Genomic DNA, 26742 nt, shown 5'->3' on the forward strand with positions numbered 1-26742 from the left:
GTACAAGTTGGTAACATATAGAGACGGTCCCTACCCAATAGCGGGCTTACAGTCTAGAAAGGGGAGACAGACAACAAAACAACACATATTAACAAAATAAAATAAATAGAATAGTAAATATGTACAAGTAAAATAGAGTAATAAATCTGTACGGACATTCATCCATTCAATCGTATTTATTGAGCGCTTACTGCGTGCAGAGCACTGTACTAAGCGCTTGGAAAGTACAAGTTGGCAACATATAGAGACGGTCCCTACCCAATAGTGGGCTCATAGTCTAGGAGGGGGAGGCAGACAACAAAACAACACATATTGACAAAATAAAATAAATAGAATTGTAAATCTGTACAAGCAAAATAGAGTAATAAATCTGTACAGACATTCATTCAATCGCATTTACTGAGCACTTACTGTGTGCAGAGCACTGTACTAAGCGCTTGGGAAGTACAAGTTGGCAACATATAGCAGCGTGAGAAGCAGCATGGCTCAGTGGAAAAGAGCCCGGGCTTTGGAGTCAGAGGTCACGGGTTCAAATCCCGGCTCCGCCAACTGTCAGCTGTGTGACTTTGGGCAAGTCATTTCACTTCTCTGTGCCTCATTCCCTCATCTGCACTGTCTCTATGTGTTGCCGACTTGTACTTCCCAAGTGCTTAGTACAGTGCTCTGCACACAGTAAGCGCTCAATAAATACGATCGATTGATTGATCTGTAAAATGGGGATGAAGACTGTGAGCCCAAGGTGGGAAAACCTGATCACTTTGTATTCCCCCAGCACATAGTAAGTGCTTAATAAATGTTATTATTATTATTATTATTATTATTATGTAGAGACGGTCCCTACCCAACAGTGGGCTCACAGTCTAGAAGGGGGAGACAGAGAACAAAACAAAACATATTAACAAAATAAAATAAATAGAATAAATATGTACAAGTAAAATAAATAAATATTTACAGGTGTTGTGGGGAGGGGAAGGAGGTGGGGGGGATGGGGAGGGGGAGGAGGGGGAGATTGTTTAATAATTGAGTACAACAATTGAGTACAATTGTTGTATTGTACTTTCCCAAGTGCTTACCGCAGTAAGGAATACTAAGTACTTAGTACTGCACACAGTAAGCGCTCAATAAATACGACTGAATGACTGAATGACGAGCTCACAAGTGTATCTGCCCCCTGAAAGGGGTTGACTCCCCATTTGTGATCAGATGGTTTGGGGTCAGCTGGAAAGGCCGTTGGGTAGGGCCCGTCTCTGGATGTTGCCAACTTGTCCTTCCCAAGCGCTTAGTCCAGTGCTCTGCACACAGTAAGCGCTCAATAAATACGATTGAATGAATGAATGAATGCTTCGGGGATCCCGGACCGTCTCTAGAGGTTGCCAACTTGTCCATCCCAAGCGCTTAGTCCAGTGCCCTGCACACAGTAAGCACCCAATCAATACGATTGAATGAATGAATGAATGAATGCATCGGGGATCCCGGACCGTCTCTCTATGTTGCCAACTTGTCCTTCCCAAGAGCTTAGTCCAGTGCTCTGCACACAGTAAGCGCTCAATAAATACGATTGAATGAATGAATATGTTGCCAACTTGTCCTTCCCAAGCGCTTAGTCCAGTGCTCTGTACACAGTAAGCGCCCAATAAATACGATTGAATGAATGCATCGGGGATCCCGGACCGCCTCTAGATGTTGCCAATTTGTCCATCCCAAGCGCTTAGTCCAGTGCTCTGCACACAGTAAGCGCTCAATAAATACGATTGAATGAATGAATGAATGCATCGGGGATCCCGGACCGTCTCTATACGTTGCCAACTTGTCCATCCCAAGCGCTTAGTCCAGTGCTCTGCACACAGTAAGCGTCCAATAAATATGACTGATTGATTGAAATCATCATCATCATCATCATCAATCGTATTTATTGAGCGCTTACTATGTGCAGAGCACTGTACTAAGCGCTTGGGAAGTACAAATTGGCAACATATAGAGACAGTCCCTACCCAACAGTGGGCTTACAGTCTAAAAGGGGGAGATATGATTGCATCGGGGATCCCGGACCATCTCTATACGTTGCCAACTTGTCCATCCCAAGCGCTTAGTCCAGTGCTCTGCACACAGTAAGCGCCCAATAAATACGATTGATTGATTGATTGATTGAAATACGATTGAATGAATGAATGAATGAATGCATCGGGGATCCCGGACCGTCTCTATATGTTGCCAACTTGTCCTTCCCAAGCGCTTAGTCCAGTGCTCTGCACACAGTAAGCGCTCAATAAATATGATTGATTGATTGATTGAAATACGATTGAATGAATGAATGCATTGGGGATCCCGGGCTGTCTCTACACGTTGCCAACTTGTACTTCCCCAAGCACTTAGTCCAGTGCTCTGCACACAGTAAGCGCTCAATAAATACGACTGATTGTTTGATTGATTGATTGAAGTACGATTGAATGAATGAATGAATGAATGCATCGGGGACCCCGGACCGTCTCTATACGTTGCCAACTTGTCCTTCCCAAGCGCTTAGTCCAGTGCTCTGCACACAGTAAGCGCCCAATAAATACGATTGAACGAATGAATGAATATGTTGCCAACTTGTCCTTCCCAAGGGCTTAGTCCAGTGCTCTGCACACGGGAAGCGCTCAATAAATACGATTGAATGAATGAATACATCAGGGATCCCGGACTGTCTCTAGATGTTGCCAACTTGGACTTCCCAAGCGCTCAGTCCAGTGCTCTGCACACAGTGAACGCTCAATAAATACGACTGAATGAATGAATGAATGAATGCATCGGGGCTCCCGGACTGTCTCTATATGTTGCCTACTTGTCTTTCCCAAGCGCTCAGTCCAGCGCTCTGCACACAGTAAGCACCCAACAAATACGATTGAATGAATGAATGAATATGTTGCCAACTTGTCCTTCCCAAGCGCTTAGTCCAGTGCTCTGCACACGGGAAGTGCTCAATAAGTACGATTGAATAAATGAATGCATCGGGGACCCCGGACCGTCTCTATACGTTGCCAACTTGTCCTTCCCAAGCGCTTAGTCCAGTGCTCTGCACACAGTAAGCGCTCAATAAATACGATTGAATGATTGATTGATTGAAATACGATTGAATGACTGCATCGGGGATCCCGGACCGTCTCTATACGTTGCCAACTTGTCCATCCCAAGCTCTTAGTCCAGCGCTCTGCACACAGTAAGCGCCCAACAAATACGATTGAATGAATGAATGAATATGTTGCCAACTTGTCCTTCCCAAGTGCTTAGTCCAGTGCTCTGTACACGGGAAGTGCTCAATAAGTACGATTGAATGAATGAATGCATCGGGGACCCCGGACCGTCTCTATACGTTGCCAACTTGTCCTTCCCAAGCGCTTAGTCCAGTGCTCTGCACACAGTAAGCGCCCAATAAATACGATTGAACGAATGAATGAATATGTTGCCAACTTGTCCTTCCCAAGGGCTTAGTCCAGTGCTCTGCACACGGGAAGCGCTCAATAAATACGATTGAATGAATGAATACATCAGGGATCCCGGACTGTCTCTAGATGTTGCCAACTTGGACTTCCCAAGCGCTCAGTCCAGTGCTCTGCACACAGTGAACGCTCAATAAATACGACTGAATGAATGAATGAATGAATGCATCGGGGCTCCCGGACCGTCTCTATATGTTGCCCACTTGTCTTTCCCAAGCGCTCAGTCCAGCGCTCTGCACACAGTAAGCGCCCAACAAATACGATTGAATGAATGAATGAATATGTTGCCAACTTGTCCTTCCCAAGCGCTTAGTCCAGTGCTCTGCACACAGTAAGCGCTCAATAAATACGATTGAATGATTGATTGATTGAAATACGATTGAATGACTGCATCGGGGATCCCGGACCGCCTCTATACGTTGCCAACTTGTCCATCCCAAGCTCTTAGTCCAGTGCTCTGCACACAGTAAGCGCCCAATAAATACGATTGAATGAATGAATGAATATGTTGCCAACTTGTCCTTCCCAAGTGCTTAGTCCAGTGCTCTGCACACGGGAAGTGCTCAATAAGTACGACTGAATGAATGAATACATCAGGGATCCCGGACCGTCTCTATACGTTGCCGACTTGTCCTTCCCAAGCGCTTAGTCCAGTGCTCTGCACACAGTAAGCGCTCAATACATACGATTGAATGATTGATTGATTGAAATACGATTGAATGACTGCATCGGGGATCCCGGACCGTCTCTATACGTTGCCAACTTGTCCATCCCAAGCTCTTAGTCCAGCGCTCTGCACACAGTAAGCGCCCAACAAATACGATTGAATGAATGAATGAATATGTTGCCAACTTGTCCTTCCCAAGAGCTTAGTCCAGTGCTCTGCACACGGGAAGTGCTCAACAAGTACGATTGAATGAATGAATGCATCGGGGACCCCGGACCGTCTCTATACGTTGCCGACTTGTCCTTCCCAAGCGCTTAGTCCAGTGCTCTGCACACAGTAAGCGCTCAATAAATACGACTGAATGATTGATTGATTGAAATACGATTGAATGACTGCATCGGGGATCCCGGACCGTCTCTATACGTTGCCAACTTGTCCATCCCAAGCTCTTAGTCCAGTGCTCTGCACACAGTAAGCGCCCAACAAATACGATTGAATGAATGAATGAATATGTTGCCAACTTGTCCTTCCCAAGCGCTTAGTCCAGTGCTCTGCACACAGTAAGCGCTCAATAAGTACGACTGAATGAATGAATACATCGGGGCTCCCGGACCGTCTCTATACGTTGCCGACTTGTCCTTCCCAAGCGCTTAGTCCAGTGCTCTGCACACGGTAAGCGCTCAATAAATACGACTGAATGATTGATTGATTGAAATACGATTGAATGAATGAATGCATCGGGGATCCCCGACCGTCTCTATACGTTGCCAACTTGTCCATCCCAAGCGCTTAGCCCAGTGCTCTGCACACAGGAAGCGCCCAAAAAATACGATTGAATGAATGAATCAATATGTTGCCAACTTGTCCTTCCCAAGCGCTTAGTCCAGTGCCCTGCACACAGTAAGCGCCCAATAAATACGATTGAATGAATGAATGAATATGTTGCCAACTTGGACTTCCCAAACGCTCAGCCCAGTGCTCTGCACACAGTAAGCGCCCAATAAATACGATTGAATGAATGAATGAGTGAATCCCGGGAACGCGCGGGGGGGGGGCCGGGGGGAGGAGGAAGCGGGAGGGTCGGGCGCGGGCGCGCGCGCGGAGGGGGCGGGGCCGGGGAGAAGCCGGGGAAGCGGGCGCGCGCACGGGGAGGGGCGGGGCAGGAGGGAGGAAGCCGGGGGGACGGGAGCGCGCGCGCGTGTGGGGAGAGGAAGAAGCCGGCGGGTCGGGCGCGCACGCGCGCGCAAGAGGAAGCCGGCGGGTCGGGCGCGCGCGCGCGCGCAAGAGGAAGCCGGCGGGTCGGGCGCGCGCGCGCGTGCGCAAAAGGAAGCCGGCGGGTCGGGCGCGCGTGCGCGAGGGCCTCCCTCCCACCCCCCCTGGTGGTTGTTCTGTCGGCCGCACTTACAGGGCGCGCGCTCCTCATCAGCCAGCCGCCGGCCGGGCTCTGCACCCCCCCCCCAACCCCGACCCCTGAGCCGCGCATGCGCGACCCCCCCTTCCCGCGAGCCGGCCGTCGCAGCCAATAGCGGAGCGGGCCGGCGGCGGGGGCGGACCGGGGGGAGAACTCCGTGGGCGGACCGGGGGGAGAACCCCGCGGGGCCGGGGGCGGCCGTGCGCCTGCGCGAGAGGCTCCCCGTCGCCACCTCACGTCCCGTCCGTCCTTATTCGTTCATTCATTCATTCATTCAATCGTATTTATTGAGCGCCTACTGTGTGCAGAGCACTGTACTAAGCGCTTGGGAAGGACAAGTCGGCAACATGTAGAGACGGTCCCTACCCGACAGCGGGCTCACAGTCTAGATGGGGGAGACGGAGAACAAAACAGAACATATTAACAAAATAAAATAAATAGAATAAATATGTACAAATAAAATAAATAGAGTAATAAATCTGTACAAACATATATACATATATACAGGTGCTGCGGGGAGGGGAAGGAGGGGGCTCAGTCTGGGAAGGCCTCCTGGAGGAGGTGAGCTCTCAGGGGAAATAATAATAATGCAGCGTGGCTCAGTGGAAAGAGCCCGGGCTTTGGAGTCAGAGGTCGTGGGTTCAAATCCCGCCCCCGCCAACTGTCAGCTGTGGGACTTTGGGCAAGTCAGTTCTCTGAGCCTCAGTTCCCTCATCTGTCAAATGGGGATGAAGACTGTGAGCCCCACTTGGGCCAACCTGATGGCCTTGTAACCTCCCCAGCGCTTAGAACAGTGCTTTGCACATAGTAAGCGCTTAATAAATGCCATCATTATTATTATTATTATTAATGACGGCATTTGTTCATTCATTCATTCAACCGTGCTTATTGAGCACTCACTGTGTGTGCAAAGCACTGGACTAAGCGCTTGGGAAGTCCAAGTTGGCAACAGATAGAGACGGTCCCTACCCAACAGCGGGCTCACAGGCTAGAAGGGGGAAGTAATAATGATGGCATTTGTTCATTCATTCATTCATTCAATCGTACTTATTGAGCGCTTACTGTGTGCAGAGCACTGTACTAAGCGCTTGGGAAGGACAAGTTGGCAACATATGGAGACGGCCCCTACCCAACAACAGGCTCACAGGCTAGAAGGAGGAAATAATAATGATGGTATTTGTTCATTCATTCAGTCGTATTTATTGAGGGCTTACTGTGTGCCGAGCACTGTACTAAGCGCTTGGGAAGGACAAGTTGGCAACAAATAGAGACGGTCCCTACCCAACAACGGGCTCACGGGGTAGAAGGGGGAAATAATAATGACAGCATTTGTTCATTCATTCATTCAATTGTATTTATTGAGCACTTACTTTGTGCAGAGCACTGTACTAAGCGCTTGGGATGGACAAGTCGGCAACATAGAGAGACAGTCCCTACCCAACAGCAGGCTCACAGGCTAGAAGGGGGAAATAATAATGATGGCATTTGTTCATTCATTCATTCATTCAATCGTATTTATTGAGCGCTTACTGTGTGCAGAGCACTGTACTAAGCGCTTGGGAAGGACAAGTTGGCAACAAATAGAGACGGCCCCTACCCAACAACAGGCTCACAGGCTAGAAGGGGGAAATAATAATGATGGTATTTGTTCATTCATTCAGTCGTATTTATTGAGGGCTTACTGTGTGCCGAGCACTGTACTAAGCGCTTGGGAAGGACAAGTTGGCAACAAATAGAGACGGTCCCTACCCAACAACGGGCTCACGGGGTAGAAGGGGGAAATAATAATGACAGCATTTGTTCATTCATTCATTCAATTGTATTTATTGAGCACTTACTTTGTGCAGAGCACTGTACTAAGCGCTTGGGATGGACAAGTCGGCAACATAGAGAGACAGTCCCTACCCAACAGCAGGCTCACAGGCTAGAAGGGGGAAATAATAATGATGGCATTTGTTCATTCATTCATTCACTCAATCGTACTTATTGAGCGCTTACTGCGTGCAGAGCACTGGACTAAGCGCTTGGGAAGGACAAGTCGGCAACACATGGAGACGAGCATTCATTCATTCAGTCGCACTGATTGAGCGCCGACTGTGCAGAGCACTGGACTAACCGCTTGGAAAGGACAATTCAGCCATACAGGCAATTCATTCGGTCGTATTTATTGAGCGCTTACTGTGTGCAGAGCACTGGACTAAGCGCTTGGGAAGTACAAGTTGGCAACACATGGAGACAGTCCCTACCCAACAGCCGGGCTCACGGTCTAGAAATCTATGGAGCTCCCACTGTGCGCAACAGCACTGTGCTAAGCGCCTGGGAGGTACAAGTCGGCAACAGCTGAAGACAAGCATTCATTCATTCAGTCGCATTGAGCCCACTGTTGGGTAGGGACTGTCTCTATATGTTGCCAATTTGTACTTCCCAAGCGCTTAGTCCAGTGCTCTGCACACAGTAAGCGCTCAATAAATACGATTGATGATGATGACTGTGCAGAGCACTGGACTAACCGCTTGGAAAGGACAATTCAGCCATAAAGAGACACAATTCATTCATTCATTCAGTCGTATTTATTGAGCGCTTACTGTGTGCAGAGCACTGGACTAAGCGCTTGGGAAGTACAAGTTGGCAACATATAGAGACGGTCCCTACCCAACGGCGCGTTCACCGGCTAGAAGGGGACAACGAAACAGAACATGTACACAGGTGTCAATACCATCGGAATAAATGGAGTTATAGCTATATACACATCATTAATAAAATAGAGTAATACATTCATTCATTCATTCAATTGTATTGATTGAGCGCTAACTGTGTGCAGAGCACTGTGCTAAGCGCTTCGTAAATACAAGTCGGCACCAGATAGAGACGGTCCCTACCCAACAACGGGCTCACAGGCTAGAAGGGGACAACAAAACAGAGCATGTACACAGGTGTCAATACCATCAGAATAAATAGAGTTATAGCTATACGTACATCATTAATAGAGTAATACATTCATTCATTCATCCAATCGTATTGATTGAGCGCTGTGTGCAGAGCACTGTGCTAAGCACTTCAGAAATACAAGTCGGCACCAGAGACGGTCCCTACCCAACAACGGGCTCACAGACTAGAAGGGGACAACAAAACAGGTGTCAGTACCATCAGAATAAATGGAGTTATAGCTATATGTACATCATTAATAAAATAGAGTAATACATTCATTCATTCATTCAATTGTATTTATTGAGCGCTAACTGTTTGCAGAGCACTGTGCTAAGCGCTTTGGAAATACAAGTTGGCACCAGATAGAGACAGTCCCTACCCAACAACGGGCTCACCGTCTAGAAGGGGACAACAGAACAGAGCATGTACACAGGTGTCAATACCATCAGAACAAATGGAGTTATAGCTATATACACATCATTAATAAAATAGAGTAATACATTCATTCATTCATTCAATCGTATTGATTGAGTGCTAACTGTGTGCAGAGCACTGTGCTAAGCGCTTCGGAAATACAAGTCGGCACCAGAGACGGTCCCTACCCAACAACGGGCCCACAGTCTAGAAGGGGACAACAAAACAGAACATGTACACAGGTGTCAATACCATCAGAATAAGTGGAGTTATAGCTATATACACATCATTAATAAAATAGAGTAATACATTCATTTATTCATTCATTCAATCGTATTGATTGAGCGCTAACTGTGTGCAGAGCACTGTGCTAAGCACTTTGGAAATACAAGTCGGCACCAGATAGAGACGGTCCCTACCCAACAACGGGCTCACAGGCTAGAAGGGGACAACAAAACAGGTGTCAGTACCATCAGAATAAATAGAGTTATAGCTATACACACATCATTAATAGAGTAATACATTCATTCATTCATTCAGTCGTATTGATTGAGCGCTAATTGTGTACAGAGCACTGTGCTAAGCGCTTCAGAAATACAAGTCAGCACCAGAGGCGGTCCCTACTCAACAACGGGCTCACAGGCTAGAAGGGGACAACAAAACAGGTGTCAGTACCATCAGAATAAATGGAGTTATAGCTATATACACATCATTAATAAAATAGAGTAATACATTCATTCATTCATTCAATTGTATTGATTGAGCGCTAACTGTGTGCAAAGCATGTGCTAAGCGCTTTGGAAATACAAGTCGGCACCAGATAGAGACAGTCCCTACCCAACAACGGGCTCACAGGCTAGAAGGGGACAACAAAACAGAACATGTACACAGGTGTCAATACCATCAGAATAAGTGGAGTTATAGCTATATACACATCATTAATAAAATAGAGTAATACATTCATTCATTCATTCAATTGTATTGATTGAGCGCTAACTGTGTGCAGAGCACTGTGCTAAGCGCTTCGGAAATACAAGTCGGCACCAGAAACTGTCCCTACCCAACAACGGGCTCACCGGCTAGAAGGGGACAACAAAACAGAACATGTACACAGGTGTCAATACCATCAGAATAAATAGAGTTATAGCTATACACACATCGTTAATAGAGTAATACATTCATTCATTCATTCATTCAATCGTATTGATTGAGTGCTAACTGTGTGCAGAGCACTGTGCTAAGCGCTTCGGAAATACAAGTCGGCACCAGAGACGGTCCCTACCCAACAACGGGCCCACAGTCTAGAAGGGGACAACAAAACAGAACATGTACACAGGTGTCAATACCATCAGAATAAGTGGAGTTATAGCTATATACACATCATTAATAAAATAGAGTAATACATTCATTTATTCATTCAATCAATCGTATTGATTGAGCGCTAACTGTGTGCAGAGCACTGTGCTAAGCACTTTGGAAATACAAGTCGGCACCAGATAGAGACGGTCCCTACCCAACAACGGGCTCACAGGCTAGAAGGGGACAACAAAACAGGTGTCAGTACCATCAGAATAAATAGAGTTATAGCTATACACACATCATTAATAGAGTAATACATTCATTCATTCATTCAATCGTATTGATTGAGCGCTAATTGTGTACAAAGCACTGTGCTAAGCGCTTCAGAAATACAAGTCAGCACCAGAGGCGGTCCCTACTCAACAACGGGCTCACAGGCTAGAAGGGGACAACAAAACAGGTGTCAATACCATCAGAATAAATGGAGTTATAGCTATATACACATCATTAATAAAATAGAGTAATACATTCATTCATTCATTCAATCGTATTGATTGAGCGCTAACTGTGTGCAGAGCACTGTGCTAAGCGCTTTGGAAATACAAGTTGGCACCAGATAGAGACGGTCCCTACCCAACAATGGGCTCACAGGCTAGAAGGGGACAAAACTGAACATGTACACAGGTGTCAATACCATCAGAATAAATAGAGTTATAGCTATACACACATCATTAATAGAGTAATACATTCATTCATTCATTCAATCGTATTGATTGAGCGCTAACTGTGTGCAGAGCACTGTGCTAAGCGCTTTGGCAATACAAGTCGGCACCAGATAGAGACGGTCCCTACCCAACAACGGGCTCACAGGCTAGAAGGAAACAACAAAACAGAACATGTACACAGGTGTCAATACCATCAGAATAAATGGAGTTATGGCTATACACACATCATTAATGTGTATTAATGTATATTAGAGAAGCAGCGTGGCTCAGTGGAAAGAGCCCGGGCTTTGGAGTCAGAGGTCATGGGTTCAAATCCCGGCTCCGCCAACTGTCAGCTGTGTGACTTTGGGCAAGTCACTTCACTTCTCTGGGCCTCAGTTCCCTCATCTGTAAAATGGGAATGAAGACGGTGAGCCCCCCGTGGGACAACCTGATCACCTTGTAACCCCCCAGCGCTTAGAACAGTGCTTTGCACATAGTAAGCGCTTAATAAATGCTATCATTATTATTATTATTAATAATAAAATAGAGTAATACATTCATTCATTCATTCAATCGTATTGATTGAGCGCTGTGTGCAGAGAACTGTGCTAAGCGCTTTGGCAATACAAGTCGGCACCAGATAGAGACGGTCCCTACCCAACAACGGGCTCACAGGCTAGAAGGGAGAAACACATGACAAAATGAAACATGGAGACAGGTGTCAATACCGTCAGAATAAGTAGAATTACAGCTATATCATCATCATCATCATCAATCGCATTTATTGAGCGCTTACTATGTGCAGAGCACTGTACTAAGCGCTTGGGAAGTACAAATTGGCAACATCTAGAGACAGTCCCTACCCAACAGTGGGCTCACAGTCTAAAAGGGGGAGACAGAGAACAAAACCAAACATACTAACAAAATAAAATAAATAGAATAGATATGTACAGGTAAAATAAATAAATAGAGTAATAAATATGTACAAACATATATACATATATACAGGTGCTGAGGGGAAGGGAAGGAGGTAAGATGGGGGCATGGTAATGATATACACATCATTAATAAAATAAATAGGGTAATAAAGATGTACAAATGTATACAAGTGCTGTGGGGAGGGGGCGGGGGCGATGGGGAGGAGGAGCAGAGGATAAGGGGGGGCTCGGTCTGGGAAGGCCTCCTGGAGGAGGTGAGGCCTCAGTAGGGCTTTGAAGGGAGGAAGAGAGCGAGCTTGGCGGATGGGCGGAGGGAGGACGTGGGCCCGGGGGTCCTCTGGTCCTCAGTTCCCTCATCTGAGACCGTTGTTGGGCAGGGATGGTCTCCATCTGTTGCTGAATTGTACTTTCCAAGCGCTTAGTACAGTGCTCTGCACACAGTAAGCGCTCAACCAGTAGGATTGAATGAATGAATGAGTGGAAAATGGGGATGAAGACCGTGAGCCCCTCGTGGGACAGGGACCGTGTCCAACCCGATTAGCTTGTCCCCACCCCAGGACCTGGCACAGAGTAAGCACTTAACAAATAGCACCGTAATTCTTGAGTGCTCGCCGTGTGCAAAGCACTGTACTAAGCGCCTGGGAAAGCACAATATAACCATTCTTTCATTCAGTCGTATTTATTGAGTGCTTACTGTGTGCTGCGTACTGTGTCTTTTGTGCTCTTTCCAAAAGAAATTTTAAAAGAAACACCCCCTTCCCTGACAACCAAATGCACAAATGTTTTTCATAAAATGCCCACCCGTCAGAGTAGTTGCAGATATATTCCTGCATTTGTTTTGGTGAGGAAGAAGAGATTGTAGTCTGGGTTTAGGAAGACTGTGACTTCTGAGGCTATTTTCATTCAGTACATTTTTTGCTTTCACTAAGGCCCAATCAATCAATCAATCGTATTTATTGAGCGCTTACTGTGTTCAGAGCACTGTACTAAGCGCTTGGGAAGTACAAATTGGCATCACATAGAGACAGTCCCTACCCAACAGTGGGCTCACAGTCTAAAAGGGGGAGACAGAGAACAGAACCAAACATACCAACAAAATAAAATAAATAGGATAGAGATGTACAGGTAAAATAAATAAATGGAGTAATAAATATGTACAAAGTTGTCCTCCACAGAAACTGCCAGCTCCCCCATCTTTTTCCAGTGTGTGGCTGTCTCATTCTTTTGATCAGTGGTTTTCCTTTTCATTCCTATTTATTTATTTTACTTGTACATATCTATTCTATTTATTTTATTTTGTTAATATGTGTGGTTTTGTTCCCTGTCTCCCCCTTCCAGACTGTGAGCCCACTGTTGGGTAGGGACTGTCTCTATGTGTTGCCAACTTGTACTTCCCAAGCGCTTAGTACAGTGCTCTGCACACAGTAAGTGCTCAATAAATACGATTGATTGATTGATTGATTGATTGCTGAGCACTGGACTAAGCGCTTGGAAAGTATAATTCAGCAACAGATAGAGACAGTCCAACAACGGGCTCACAGTCTTGAAGGGGGGAGACAGACAACAAAATAAGCAGACAGGCGTCAATACCATCAAAATAGGTAATAAACAGAGACATTTATAGGGTAGGTATCAAAATAACCACGACCCTGGAAGTCTTTGCAAGAAAGGCCTGCTGAGAGAAAGTGTTTATGGATCCCCCTGATTTCCCCCATGACTATTATTATTATTATTATATGCATAAATACAGCAAATTGATGCCTTCCTTTTATTTAACAGAGCGGTTTATTAAATTCCAAAAGGACCCTGGCGAAGGAGCACGGATAACAACTCTCTTGCTTCCTCCTCAGGCAATTCTTTTTTTAATGGTATTTCTTAAGCTCTCACTATCATCATCAATCGTATTTATTGAGCACTTACTGTGTGCAGAGCACTGTACTAAGCGCTGGGGAAGTACAAATTGGCAACATATAGAGACAGTTCCTACCCAACAGTGGGCTCACAGTCACTGTACCAGGCACTGTACTAAGATAGATTCAAGTTAATCAGTTTAATGCAGTCCCTGTCCTACACAGGGCTCACAGTCTTAATTCCCATTTTAATTCATTCATTCATCCATTCAATCGTATTTATTGAGCGCTTACTGTGTGCAGAACGATGCACTAAGCGATTGGGAGAGTACAACACAACAATAAATCGTTGTTTACCCCCTTACTCCTCTTCTCCGCTCCATCCCCCTCCCTGCCCTACCTCCTTCCCCTCCCCACAGCAGTTGTATATATTTGTACAGATTTATTACTCTATTTTACTTGTACATATTTACTATTCTATTTATTTTGTTAATGATGTGCATATAGCTATAATTCTATTTGTTCTGACGATTTTGACACCCATCTACATGTTTTGTCTTGTTGTCTGTCTCCCCCTTCTAGACTGTGAGCCCGTTGTTGGGTAGGGACCGTCTCTATATGTGGCCAACTTGGACTTCCCAAGCGCTTAGTACACTGCTCTGCACACAGTAAGCGCTCAATAAATATGAATGAATGACTAAATAGACAGATTCCCTGCCCACAGCGAGGTTACAGTCTAGAGGGGGGGGAGACAGACATTAATACAAATAAATAAATTACAGATATGTACATAAGTGCTGTGGGGCTGGGAGGGGGGGATGAATAAAGGGAGCAAGTCAGGACGACACAGAAGGGAGTGGGAGAGGAGGAAATCAATCAATCAATCAATCGTACTTATTGAGTGTTTACTGTGTGCAGAGCACTGTACTAAGCGCTTGGGAAGTACAAGTTGGCAACATATAGAGACGGTCCCGACCCAACAGTGGGCTCACAGTCTAAAAGAGGAAAGGGTGGGTTTAGTCAGGGAAGGCCTCTTGGAGGAGATGTGTCTTCAATAAGGCTTTGGGGTAGGGGAGAGTAATAATCTGTAATAATAATGATAATAATAATGGTACTTATTATTAATAAGTGCTTACTATGTGCCAAGCACATAGTAAGCTATGTGCTTGGCACATAGCTAATAAGCTAATAAGTTACTTAGAAGCTAATATCAATCAATCAATCAATCAATTGTATTTATTGAGCGCTTACTCTGTGCAGAGCACTGTACTAAGCGCTTGGGAAGTACAAGTTGGCAACATATAGAGACAGTCCCTACCCAACAGTGGGCTCACAGTCTAAAAGATGAGTGCTTACTATGTGCCAAGCACTCTTCTAAGCACTGGAGTAGATAAAAGTTAAATCAGGTTGGACACCGTCCCTGTCCCACGCAGGGCTCCTACTCATCATCATCATCGTCAATTGTATTTATTGAGTGCTTACTGTGTGCAGAGCACCGTACTAAGCGCTTGGGAAGTACAAGTTGGCAACATGTAGAGACAGTCCCCACCCAACAGTGGGCTCACAGTCTACTCTTAATCTCCATTTCACAGATGAGGTGACTGAGGCACAGAGAAGTTTACTCGCTCGCCCAAGGTCACACAGCAGATGTGGCGGATTAGAACCCAGGTCCCTCCGGCTCCCGGCCCCATGCTGTATCCACTAGACCACACTGCTTCTCATCTCACGCTGCTTTCCATCTTTGGGGGTAAATCGCAAACACCGATAACAACAAAATGTTCCGCTTTCCCACCATCTCTCCTTGGGATCCACTGATGATTCAGAGGGCCAGAGAAAGCCTAGGTTGGCACTGGACTAAAAGCTCCTCAAGGGTAGCGATCATTCATTCATTCATTCAATCGTATTTATTGAGCGCTTACTGTGTGTACTAAGTGCTTGGGAAGTACAGTTGGCAGCATTTATTACACTAGTTTACTTGTACATATTTATTCTGTTTATTTTATTTTGTTAATATGTGTTGTTTTGTTGTCTGTCTCCCCCTTCTAGACTGTGAGCCCGCTGTTGGGTAGGGACCGTCTCTAGTTGTTGCCAACTTGTACTTCCCAAGCGCTCTTAGTCCAGTGCTCTGCACACAGTAAGCGCTCAATAAATATGAATGAATGAATGATTCTATTATCTGTAATCCTGAGCCCCGTCCTTCCTCTCCCCCCTTCCCCATCCCCCCCGCCCTTCCTCTCCCCCCTTCCCCATCCCCCCCGCCTTACCTCCTTCCCCTCCCCACAGCACCTGTATATATGTATGTACATAATTATTACTCTATTTTACTTGTACATATTTATTCTACTTATTTTATTTTGTTAATATGTTTTGTTTTGTTGTCTGTCTCCCCCTTCTAGACTGTGAGCCCGCTGTTGGGTAGGGACCGTCACTAGATGTTGCCAACTTGTCCTTCCCAAGCGCTTAGTCCAGTGCTCTGCACACAGTAAGCACTCAATAAATACGACTGAATGAATGAATGAATATTTATTACACTATTTTGCTTGTGCATATTTATTTTCTTTTGTTAATATGTTTTGTTGTCTGTCTCCCCCTTCTAGACTGTGAGCCCACTGATGGGTAGGGACCGTCTCTAGATGTTGCCAACTTGTCCTTTCCAAGCGTTTAGTCCAGTGCTCTGCACACAGTAAGCACTCAATAAATACGATTGAATGAATGAATGAATATTTATTACACTACTTTACTTGTGCATATTTATTTTCTTTTGTTAATATGTTTTGTTGTCTGTCTCCCCCTTCTAGACTGTGAGCCCACTGTTGGGTAGGGACCGTCTCTAGATGTTGCCAACTTGTCCTTCCCAAGCACTTAGTCCAGTGCTCTGCACACAGTAAGCCTCAATAAATACGACTGACTGACTGAATGAATATTTATTACACTATTTTACTTGTGCATATTTATTTTCTTTTGTTAATATGTTTTGTTGTCTGTCTCCCCCTTCTAGACTGTGAGCCCGCTGATGGGTAGGGACCGTCTCTAGATGTTGCCAACTTGTCCTTCCCAAGCGCTTAGTCCAGTGCTCTGCACATAGTAAGCGCTCGATAAATACGGTTGAATGCATGAATGAATATAGAGACGGTCATCATCATCATCATTATCAATCGTATTTACTGAGCGCTTACTGTGTGCAGAGCACTGGACTAAGCGCTTGGGAAGTCCAAGTTGGCAACATATCATCATCATCATCAGTCGTATTTATTGAGCGCTTACTGTGTGCAGAGCACTGTACTAAGCGCTTGGGAAGTACAAATTGGCAACATATAGAGACGGTCCCTACCCAACAGCGGGCTCACAGTCTAGAAGACGTCTCCGGCCTCCGCTCCAGTGCTCTACGTTCAGCAATTACTGTTGCTGCTGATGACATGTCATTTCCTGGGACCCAAGCCCCATTATTTTGTTGATGCCAAACAAGGCTAGACCCAATGGAGACCTCCGGCAAAAGAGTCTTTTCTGTGGTGAGCGATGACTAGTCTTGTCCGATCTCCAACTGCGTGCCCTCTGACCATGGAATGCCAGCAGAGCGCTGGAATGGCACCCAGATTCCCAGCGGCATCGCCCGTGTGTCCGGAGCTGAGCGGGGTATTCCCGGGAGGGTGTCCTGGGCGGGAACGCTAGCCTGGAGAGCTGAGAAGCAGTGAGCGACCCCATCGCGACGACCCGAACGACCTTGACCTTTGTTGCCTAGGTAACGGCCTCCAGACTGGACCCGCTGAGCTCAGTCCACAATCCCCCTGTTGTTCGGCCAGGCCGGAGCCATCGTCCGGCTGCCAGCATCCGCGGACTGGAGTGCCAGGCCCACCGAGCACTCCGACAGAAGGTCCCTTGTGAAGCGTCCATCTCCCCCTTCTAGACTGTGAGCCCACTGTTGGGTAGGGCCCATCTCTATATGTTGCCAACTTGGACTTCCCAAGCGCTTAGCACAGTGCTCTGCACACAGTAAGCGCTCAATAAATATGATTGAATGAATGAATGAATGAATGTTTGGACAGATTTATTACTCTATTTTGCTTGTACGTATTTACTATTCTATTTATTTTATTTTGTTAATGTGTTTTGTTTTGTCGTGTGTCTCCCCCTTCTAGACTGTGAGCCCGCTGTTGGGTAGGGACCGTCTCTACATGTTGCCAACTTCAATAAATACGATTGAATGAATGAATGTTTGTACAGATTTATTACTCTATTTTGCTTGTACATATTTACTATTCTATTTATTTTATTTCGTTAATATGTTTTGTTTTGTTGTGTGTCTCCCCCTTCTAGACTGTGAGCCCACTGTTGGGTAGGGACCGTCTCTACATGTTGCCAACTTCAATAAATACGATTGAATGAATGAATGTTTGTACAGATTTATTACTCTATTTTGCTTGTACATATTTACTTTCTATTTATTTTATTTTGTTAATGTGTTTTGTCGTGTGTCTCCCCCTTCTAGACTGTGACCCTGCTGTTGGGTAGGGACCGTCTCTGTATGTTGCCAACTTGTACTTCCCAACAGCTTAGTCCAGTGCTCTGCATACAGTAAGCGCTCAATAAATACGATTGAATGAATGAATGAATGTTTGCACAGATTTATTACTCTATTTTGCTTGTACGTATTTACTATTCTATTTATTTTATTTCGTTAATGTGTTTTATTTTGTTGTGTGTCTCCCCCTTCTAGACTGTGAGCCCGCTGTTGGGTAGGGACCGTCTCTACATGTTGCCAACTTCAATAAATACGATTGAATGAATGAATGTTTGTACAGATTTATTACTCTATTTTGCTTGTACATATTTACTATTCTATTTATTTTATTTTGTTAATGTGTTTTGTTTTGTTGTGTGTCTCCCCCTTCTAGACTGTGAGCCCACTGTTGGGTAGGGACCGTCTCTACATGTTGCCAACTTCAATAAATACGATTGAATGAATGAATGTTTGTACAGATTTATTACTCTATTTTGCTTGTACGTATTTCCTATTCTATTTATTTTATTTTGTTAATGTGTTTTGTTTTGTTGTGTGTCTCCCCCTTCTAGACTGTGAGCCCGCTGTTGGGTAGGGACCGTCTCTACATGTTGCCAACTTGTACTTCCCAAGCGCTTAGCACAGTGCTCTGCACACAGTAAGCGCTCAATAAATACGATTGAATGAATGAATGAATGTTTGTACAGATTTATTGCTCTATTTTGCTTGTACGTATTTACTATTCTATTTATTTTATTTTGTTAATGTGTTTTGTTTTGTTGTGTGTCTCCCCCTTCTAGACTGTGAACCCACTGTTGGGTAGGGTTGCCAACTCTACATGTTGCCAACTTCAATAAATATGATTGAATGAATGAATGTTTGTACAGATTTATTACTCTATTTTGCTTGTACGTATTTACTATTCTATTTATTTCATTAATGTGTTTTGTTTTGTTGTGTGTCTCCCCCTTCTAGACTGTGAGCCCACTGTTGGGTAGGGACCGTCTCTACATGTTGCCAACTTCAATAAATACGATTGAATGAATGAATGTTTGTACAGATTTATTACTCTATTTTGCTTGTACGTATTTACTATTCTATTTTTTTTATTTTGTTAATGTGTTTCGTTTTGTTGTGTGTCTTCCCCTTCTAGACTGTGAGCCCGCTGTCGGGTAGGGACCATCTCTCTATGTTGCCAACTTGTCCTTCCCAAGCGCTTAGTACAGTGCTCTGCACACAGTAAGCGCTCAATAAATACGATTGATTGACTGATTGATTGATTGATTGTCTCTACATGTTGCCAACTTGTACTTCCCAAGCACTTAGCACAGTGCTCTGCACACAGTAAGTGCTCAATAAATACGACTGAATGAATGAATGAATGTTTGTACAGATTTATTGCTCTATTTTGCTTGTACATATTTACTATTCTATTTATTTTATTTTGTTAATATGTTTTGTTTTGTTGTCTGTCTCCCCCCTTCTAGCCTGTGAGCCCGCTGTTGGGTAGGGACCGTCTCTACATGTTGCCAACTTGTACTTCCCAAGCGCTTAGCACAGTGCTCTGCACACAGTAAGCGCTCAATAAATACGATTGAATGAATGAATGAATGAATGTTTGTACAGATTTATTACTCTATTTTGCTTGTACATATTTACTATTCTATTTATTTTATTTCGTTAATGTGTTTTGTTTTGTTGTGTGTCTCCCCCTTCTAGACTGTGAGCCCGCTGTTGGGTCAGGACCGTCTCTAGATGTTGCCAACTTGGACTTCCCAAGTGCTTAGTACAGTGCCCTGCACACAGTAAGCGCTCAATAAATACGATTGAATGAATGTTTGTACAGATTTATTACTCTATTTTGCTTGTACATATTTACTATTCTATTTATTTTATTTTGTTAGTATGTTTTATTTTGTTCTCTGTCTCCCCCTTCTAGACTGTGAGCCCACTGTTGGGTAGGGACCGTCTCTAGATGTTGCCAATTTGGAATTCCCAAGCGCTTAGTCCAGTGCTCTGCACATAGTAAGCGCTCAATAAATACGATTGAATGAATGAATGTTTGTACAGATTTATTACTCTATTTTGCTTGTACATATTTACTATTCTATTTATTTTATTTTGTTAATATGTTTCGTTGTCTGTCTCCCCCTTCTAGACTGTGAGCCCGTTGTTGGGTAGGGACCGTCTCTGTATGTTGCCAATTTGGAATGCCCAAGCGCTTAGTCCAGTGCTCTGCACATAGTAAGCGCTCAATAAATACGATTGAATGAATGAATGAATGAATGAATGAATGAATCCCCAACTCTGCCCTTTGCTGCTACTGGCCCCGTCCTGACCACAGTCCCCAAGTCTCGTGGACCCAGAAATAAGAACCTGAGCCAAAATGAGGAAAGCAGACAAGGTCCGTCGTCTGAGAGAAACGGGATGTCTCGACACCTGTATATATGTATATATGTTTGTACATATTTATTACTCTATTTATTTGTTTATTTATTTTACTGGTACATATCTATTCTATTTTATTTTGTTAGTATGTTTGGTTTTGTTCTCTGTCTCCCCCTTTTAGACTGTGAGCCCACTGTTGGGTAGGGACCGTCTCTATATGTTGCCAACTTGTACTTCCCAAGAGCTTAGTCCAGTGCTCTGCACACAGTAAGCGCTCAATAAATATGATTGATGATGATGATGATGATGATCCTACCTCTGGCCTGGAACGCCCTCCCTCCTCAAATCCACCAGACGATTACTCTCCCCCTTCAAAGATTTACTGAAGGCACATCTCCTCCCCTTCCCAGACTAAGCCCCCCATTCCTCTTCTCCCACTCCCTTCTCCAATCAATCAGTCAATCAATCAATCAATCATATTTATTGAGCGCTTACTGTGTGCAGAGCACTGCACTAAGCGCTTGGGAAGTACAAGTTGGCAACATTCTCCAAGGCTTTGTTCTCCCCCGGAAGCCCATAGCAGTTATCAATCAATCAATCAATCAATCAATCGTATTTATTGAGCGCTTACTGTGTGCAGAGCACTGTATGTATATAGCTGCAATTTTATTTATTTATATTTTAGACTGTGAGCCCACTGTTGGTCGGGACTGTCTCTATATGTTGCCAACTTGTACTTCCCAAGCACTTAGTACAGTGCTCTGCACACAGTAAGCGCTCAATAAATACGATTGATGATGATGATGATATTGATGTCCATCTGTATTGATGTCTGTCTCCCCGCCTTCTAGACTGTGAGCTCGCTGTGGGCAGGGATGGTCACTCTTTATTGCCATATTGTACTTTCCCAACCGCTTAGTACAGTGCTCTGCACACAGTAAGCAGAGAAGCAGCGTGGCTCAGTGGAAAAGAGCCCGGGCTTTGGAGTCAGAGATCACAGGTTCAAATTCCGGCTCCGCCGGTTGTCAGCAGTGTGACTTTGGGCACGTCACTCAACTTCTACTTGCACATATTTATTCTATTTATTTTATTTTGTTAACATGTTTTGTTTTGTTGTCTGTCCCCCTTCTAGACTGTGAGCCCGCTGTTGGGTAGGGATCGTCTCTATATGTTGCCACCTTGTACTTCCCAAGAGCTTAGTGCAGTAAGCGCTCAATAAATACTATTGAATACTATTGAATGAATGAATGAGTGAATGAATGCCTCAGTTCCCTCATCTGTAAAATGGGGATTAAGACTGTGAGCCCCCCGTGGAACAACCTGATCACCTTGTACCCTCCCCAGTGCTTAGAACAGTGCTTTGCACATAGTAAGCACTTAATACATACCATTATTATTATTATTATTATTATTATTATTATTATTATTAATGAATATCCCGGCTCCTCCACATGTCCGCTGTGTGACCTTGGGCAAGTCACTTCACTTCTCTGAGCCTCAGTTCCCTCATCTGTAAAATGGGGATTAAGATTGTGAGCCCCCCATGGAACAACCTGATCACCTTGTACCCTCCCCAGTGCTTAGAACAGTGCTTTGCACATAATAAGCACTTAATACATACCATTATTATTATTATTATTATTATTAATGAATATCCCGGCTCTGCCACATGTCCGCTGTGTGACCTTGGGCAAGTCACTTCACTTCTCTGAGCCTCAGTTCCCTCATCTGTAAAATGGGGATTAAGATTGTGAGCCCCCCATGGAACAACCTGATCACCTTGTACCCTCCCCAGTGATTAGAACAGTGCTTTGCACATAATAAGCACTTAATACATACCATTATTATTATTATTATTATTAATGAATATCCCGGCTCCGCCACATGTCCGCTGTGTGACCTTGGGCAAGTCACTTCACTTCTCTGAGCCTCAGTTCCCTCATCTGTAAAATGGGGAGTAAGATTGTGAGCCCCACGTGGGACAACCTGATCACCTTATATCCTCCCCAGCGCTTAGTACAGTGCTTTGCACATAGTAAGCGCTTAACAAATGCCACTATTATTATTATTATTATATGAATGAATGAACGAATCGACAATTATCACGGCAACCTGGATCAATCAGTGGATTCATCGATCGTATTTATCAACCATTTACTGTGTGCAGAGCACTGTACTAAGTGCTTGGGAGAGCCGGATTCTAATCCTGGCTCTGCCAATTGTCTGCTGGGCGAGTCACTTAGCTTCTCTGTGACTCAGCTTTCTCAACTGTAAAATGGGTATTAAGACTGTGGGGCAGGGACTGTGTCCAACACGATTATCTCGTATCTGCCCCAGCACTTAGAACAATGTCTGGCACATAGTAAACGCTTAAGAGCATGGCATAGTGGATAGAGCACAGGCTGGAAGTCAGAAGGTTGTGGGTCCTAATCCACACGTCTGCTGTGTGACCTCGGGCGAGTCACTTCACTTCTCTGGGCCTCAGTCACCTCATCTGTAAAATGGGGTTAAGAGCGTGAGCCCAGTATGGGACGGGGACTGCCGTCCAATGTTCATTCATTCATTCAATCGTATTTATTGAGCGCTTACAGTGTGCAGTGCACTGTACTAAGCATGTCGCCAACTTGTACTTCCCAAGCGCTTAGTACAGTGCTCTGCACACAGTAAGAGCTCAATAAATATGATTGATTGATTGATTGATTGATTGGAAAGTACAATTCGGCAACAATTCGGCCAAGACAGGTCCTTTTTCCAGGGTCTGAGAGTTGACCCTGCGGACAGGTTGACCCTGCAGGGAGGTTTAAGCCAGCTATGGAATTAAGGGTCCTGGATAATAATAATAATAATAATAATAAATAATAATAATAATAATAATAATGGCATTTGTTAAGCGCTTACTATGTGCAAAGCACTGGGGGAGATACAAGGTGATCAGGTTGTCCCACGTGGGGCTCACAGTCTTAATCCCCATTTTACAGATGACGGAACTGAGGTTCCGAGAAGTGAAGTAACTTGCCCAAGGTCACACAGCAGACATGTGGCGGAGCCGGGATTCGAACCCATGACCCCTGACTCCAAAGCCCGGGCTCTTTCCACTGAGCCCCGCTGCTTCTCTATCTGGATCTTCTCAGTCCCACAGTCACGTCAGACAGAACCAGTTCCCTGCACGGGGACCCAGGTCCTGTTTTCGGGACCAGCCTCCATACCTAGAGTGGCAGCCTTGTCTTAACTATCCTCCCTCAAAAGCTTAACCCCTTCACATCATCATCAATCGTATTTATTGAGCGCTTACTGTGTGCAGAGCACTGTACTAAGCGCTTAGCTTCACACACACACACACGCGGGTGCTTGCACACACACACACACACACACTCTCTCTGATTGCGTTGTATCTACCCCAGCGCTTAGATCAGTGCTTGGCAAGTACAAGTATTGTTATCATTATTATTAATATTAACCAGTACCATAATAATACTAATAATAATAGGCCCTACTGAGAGCTCACCTCCTCCAGGAGGCCTTCCCAGACTGAGCCCCTTCCTTCCTCTCCCTCTCGTCCCCCCTCCATCCCCCTCATCTTACCTCCTTCCCTTCCCCACAGCACCTGTATATACGTATATATGTTTGTACATATTTATTACTCTATTTATTATTTATTTATTATTATTTATTTATTTATTTTGCTTGTACATATCTATTCTATTTATTTTATTTTCTTAGTATGTTTGGTTTTGTTCTCTGTCTCCCCCTTTTAGACTGTGAGCCCACTGTTGGGTAGGGGCTGTCTGTGTACGTTGCCAACTTGTACTTCCCAAGCGCTTAGTACAGTGCTCTGCACACAGTAAGTGCTCAATAAATACAGTTGATTGATTGATTGATTCCCAAGTGCTTAATACAGTGCTGTGCACACAGTAAGCGCTCAATAAATATGAATAAATGAAAGCGGTGGAGCCGGGATAAGAACACGGATCCTTTCCGACTCTCAGGCCTGGGCTCTATCCACTAGGCTACTCTGCTCTGGATTGAGGGTATTGAGGATTTGCTGGGGAAGGGATCCTTGGGAAAATGGTTTAATTTGTTTTGGAGTCCCGCCCCTCGTCAGAACAAGAGAAGCTCAGTGGAAAGAGCACGGGCTTTGGAGTCAGAGGTCATGGGTTCGAATCCCAACTCCACCACATGTCTCTGTGTGACCTTGGGCAAATCGCTTAGCTTCTCTGAGCCTCAGTTACCTCATCTGTAAAATGGGGATTAAGACTGTGAGCCCCATGTGGGACAACTTGATCATCTTCTATCCCCCCAGCGCTTAGAACAGTGCTCTGCACATAGTAAGCGCTTAACAAATGCCATTATTATTATTTATTTTATTTAAGGATATTGACCAACCTAGTATGGGCAAACTGAGTCCAGTGGAAATACGGGGATTAGCGTCGGTCTTCCGTGCTCTCTTCCCCTTGGGCAAGTGGACGTTGTCTATCACCACTGGCCGTCCCCTAGGCCCCGCGTGGACATTGTATATATGTATATATGTTTATTCGTATTTATTATTCTATTTATTATATATTTTATTTGTACATATTTATTCCATTTATTTTATTTTGTTAATATGTTTTGTTCTCTGTCTCCCCCTTCTAGACTGTGAGCCCGCTGTTGGGTAGGGACCGTCTCTATATGTTGCCAACTTGGACTTCCCAAGCGCTTAGTACAGTGCTCTGCACACAGTAAATGCTCAATAAATTCGATTGAATGAATAATGAATGAATGAATGATACATTTTGGCTTGAATAATCCCATTATCTCCCTCAATAACTTTAACTAATCAATCAATCAATCAATCGTATTTATTGAGCGCTTACTGTGTGCAGAGCACTGTACGAAGCGCTTGGGAAGTACAAGTTGGCAACACACAGAGACGGTCCCTACCCAACAGTGGGCTCACAGTCTAGAAGGGGGAGACAGAGAACAAAACAAAACATATTAACAAAATAAAATAAATAGAATAGATATGTACAAGCAAAATAAACAAATAAATAGAGTAATAGAGTAAGTAGAGTAATTGTTCCCCACTGTCCCTCACTAATCCCTAAAATTGAAATTATTTTGATTAGTGGTAGATTAATAAGCAGGGTATTTCACAAACTCATTAAGGAATACGGGCAGTCCTTGACTTAAGACATTTATTATTTATTATTATTTATGGCATTTGTTAAGCACTTACTTGGTTGAGCCCCTTCCTTCCTCTCCCCCTCGTCCCCCTCTCCATCCCCCCCATCCTACCTCCTTCCCTTCCCCACAGCACCTGTCTATATGTATATATGTTTGTACATATTTATTACTCTATTTATTTTACTTGTACATATCTATTCTATTTATTTTATTTTGTTAGCATGTTTGGTTTTGTTCTCTGTCTCCCCCTTTTAGACTGTGAGCCCACTGTTGGGTAGGGACCGTCTCTAGATGTTGCCAATTTGTACTTCCCAAGCGCTTAGTCCAGTGCTCTGCACATAGTAAGCGCTCAATAAATACGACTGATGATGATGATGATGATGGTGATGATGACCAGGCACTGTACTGTACTAAGCGCTGGGGCCTATACAGGCTAATTAAGTTGGACACAGTCCGTGTCCCATGAGGGGCTTGCAGGTTTAATCCCCCGTTTTACAGATGAGGCACATAGAAGATAACTTGCCCAAGGTCACAAAGCAGACATGTGGTGGAACTGGGATTAGAATAATAATAATAATAATAATAATAATGGTATTTGTTAACTAATCTACCTGAAATAGCCAGGGAATCCAGCCCAAGTTGTATTTTCTGGACTCAAACTATCCAGCGGATGGAGGTGAAGTCCAAGACACGTTCTAGACTTTGGCATCTTTCATTTTATTTCATGTTTCCCTTAGCTGCCCTCCCTTTAATCATTTCAAATAATTCCCCCTCCCCTTTGTGCTTCCGCCTCATAAATATCCGTGTGTCATCCGAGATGATTGTCCCCACTTAATCATCGCTTCGTCAAGAAATAAGAAGCTGTTCCGGGCTCATCCCCTCATTAACTGCAGCCTCTTCATCTCTGGATTTTGCTCTCCTCTGAACACTCTCCTGTTCGTTAATATTCATTAGCGTTAATAATAGCTATCGGGAGGCTCTGAATTGGGCGTAACTCGGT

General features: G+C 44.4%; 1 protein-coding gene across 2 annotated transcripts in view; it reads right to left on the bottom strand.

Moving 5' to 3' along the window:
- The window catches only part of LRRC20 (leucine rich repeat containing 20), a 114256-nt gene extending 108668 nt beyond the window's left edge, over nt 1–5588 (bottom strand). For both annotated transcript variants that reach the window (XM_038744067.1, XM_038744066.1), the window contains exon 1: nt 5552–5588. The gene's annotated coding sequence lies outside the window, so the exon portion shown is untranslated. The remainder of the gene's footprint in view (nt 1–5551) is intronic.
- Nucleotides 5589–26742: the final 21154 nt, after the last annotated feature.

Source organism: Tachyglossus aculeatus, chromosome 3 (assembly GCF_015852505.1).
Source record: "Tachyglossus aculeatus isolate mTacAcu1 chromosome 3, mTacAcu1.pri, whole genome shotgun sequence".
Classification (NCBI taxonomy): domain Eukaryota; kingdom Metazoa; phylum Chordata; class Mammalia; order Monotremata; family Tachyglossidae; genus Tachyglossus; species Tachyglossus aculeatus.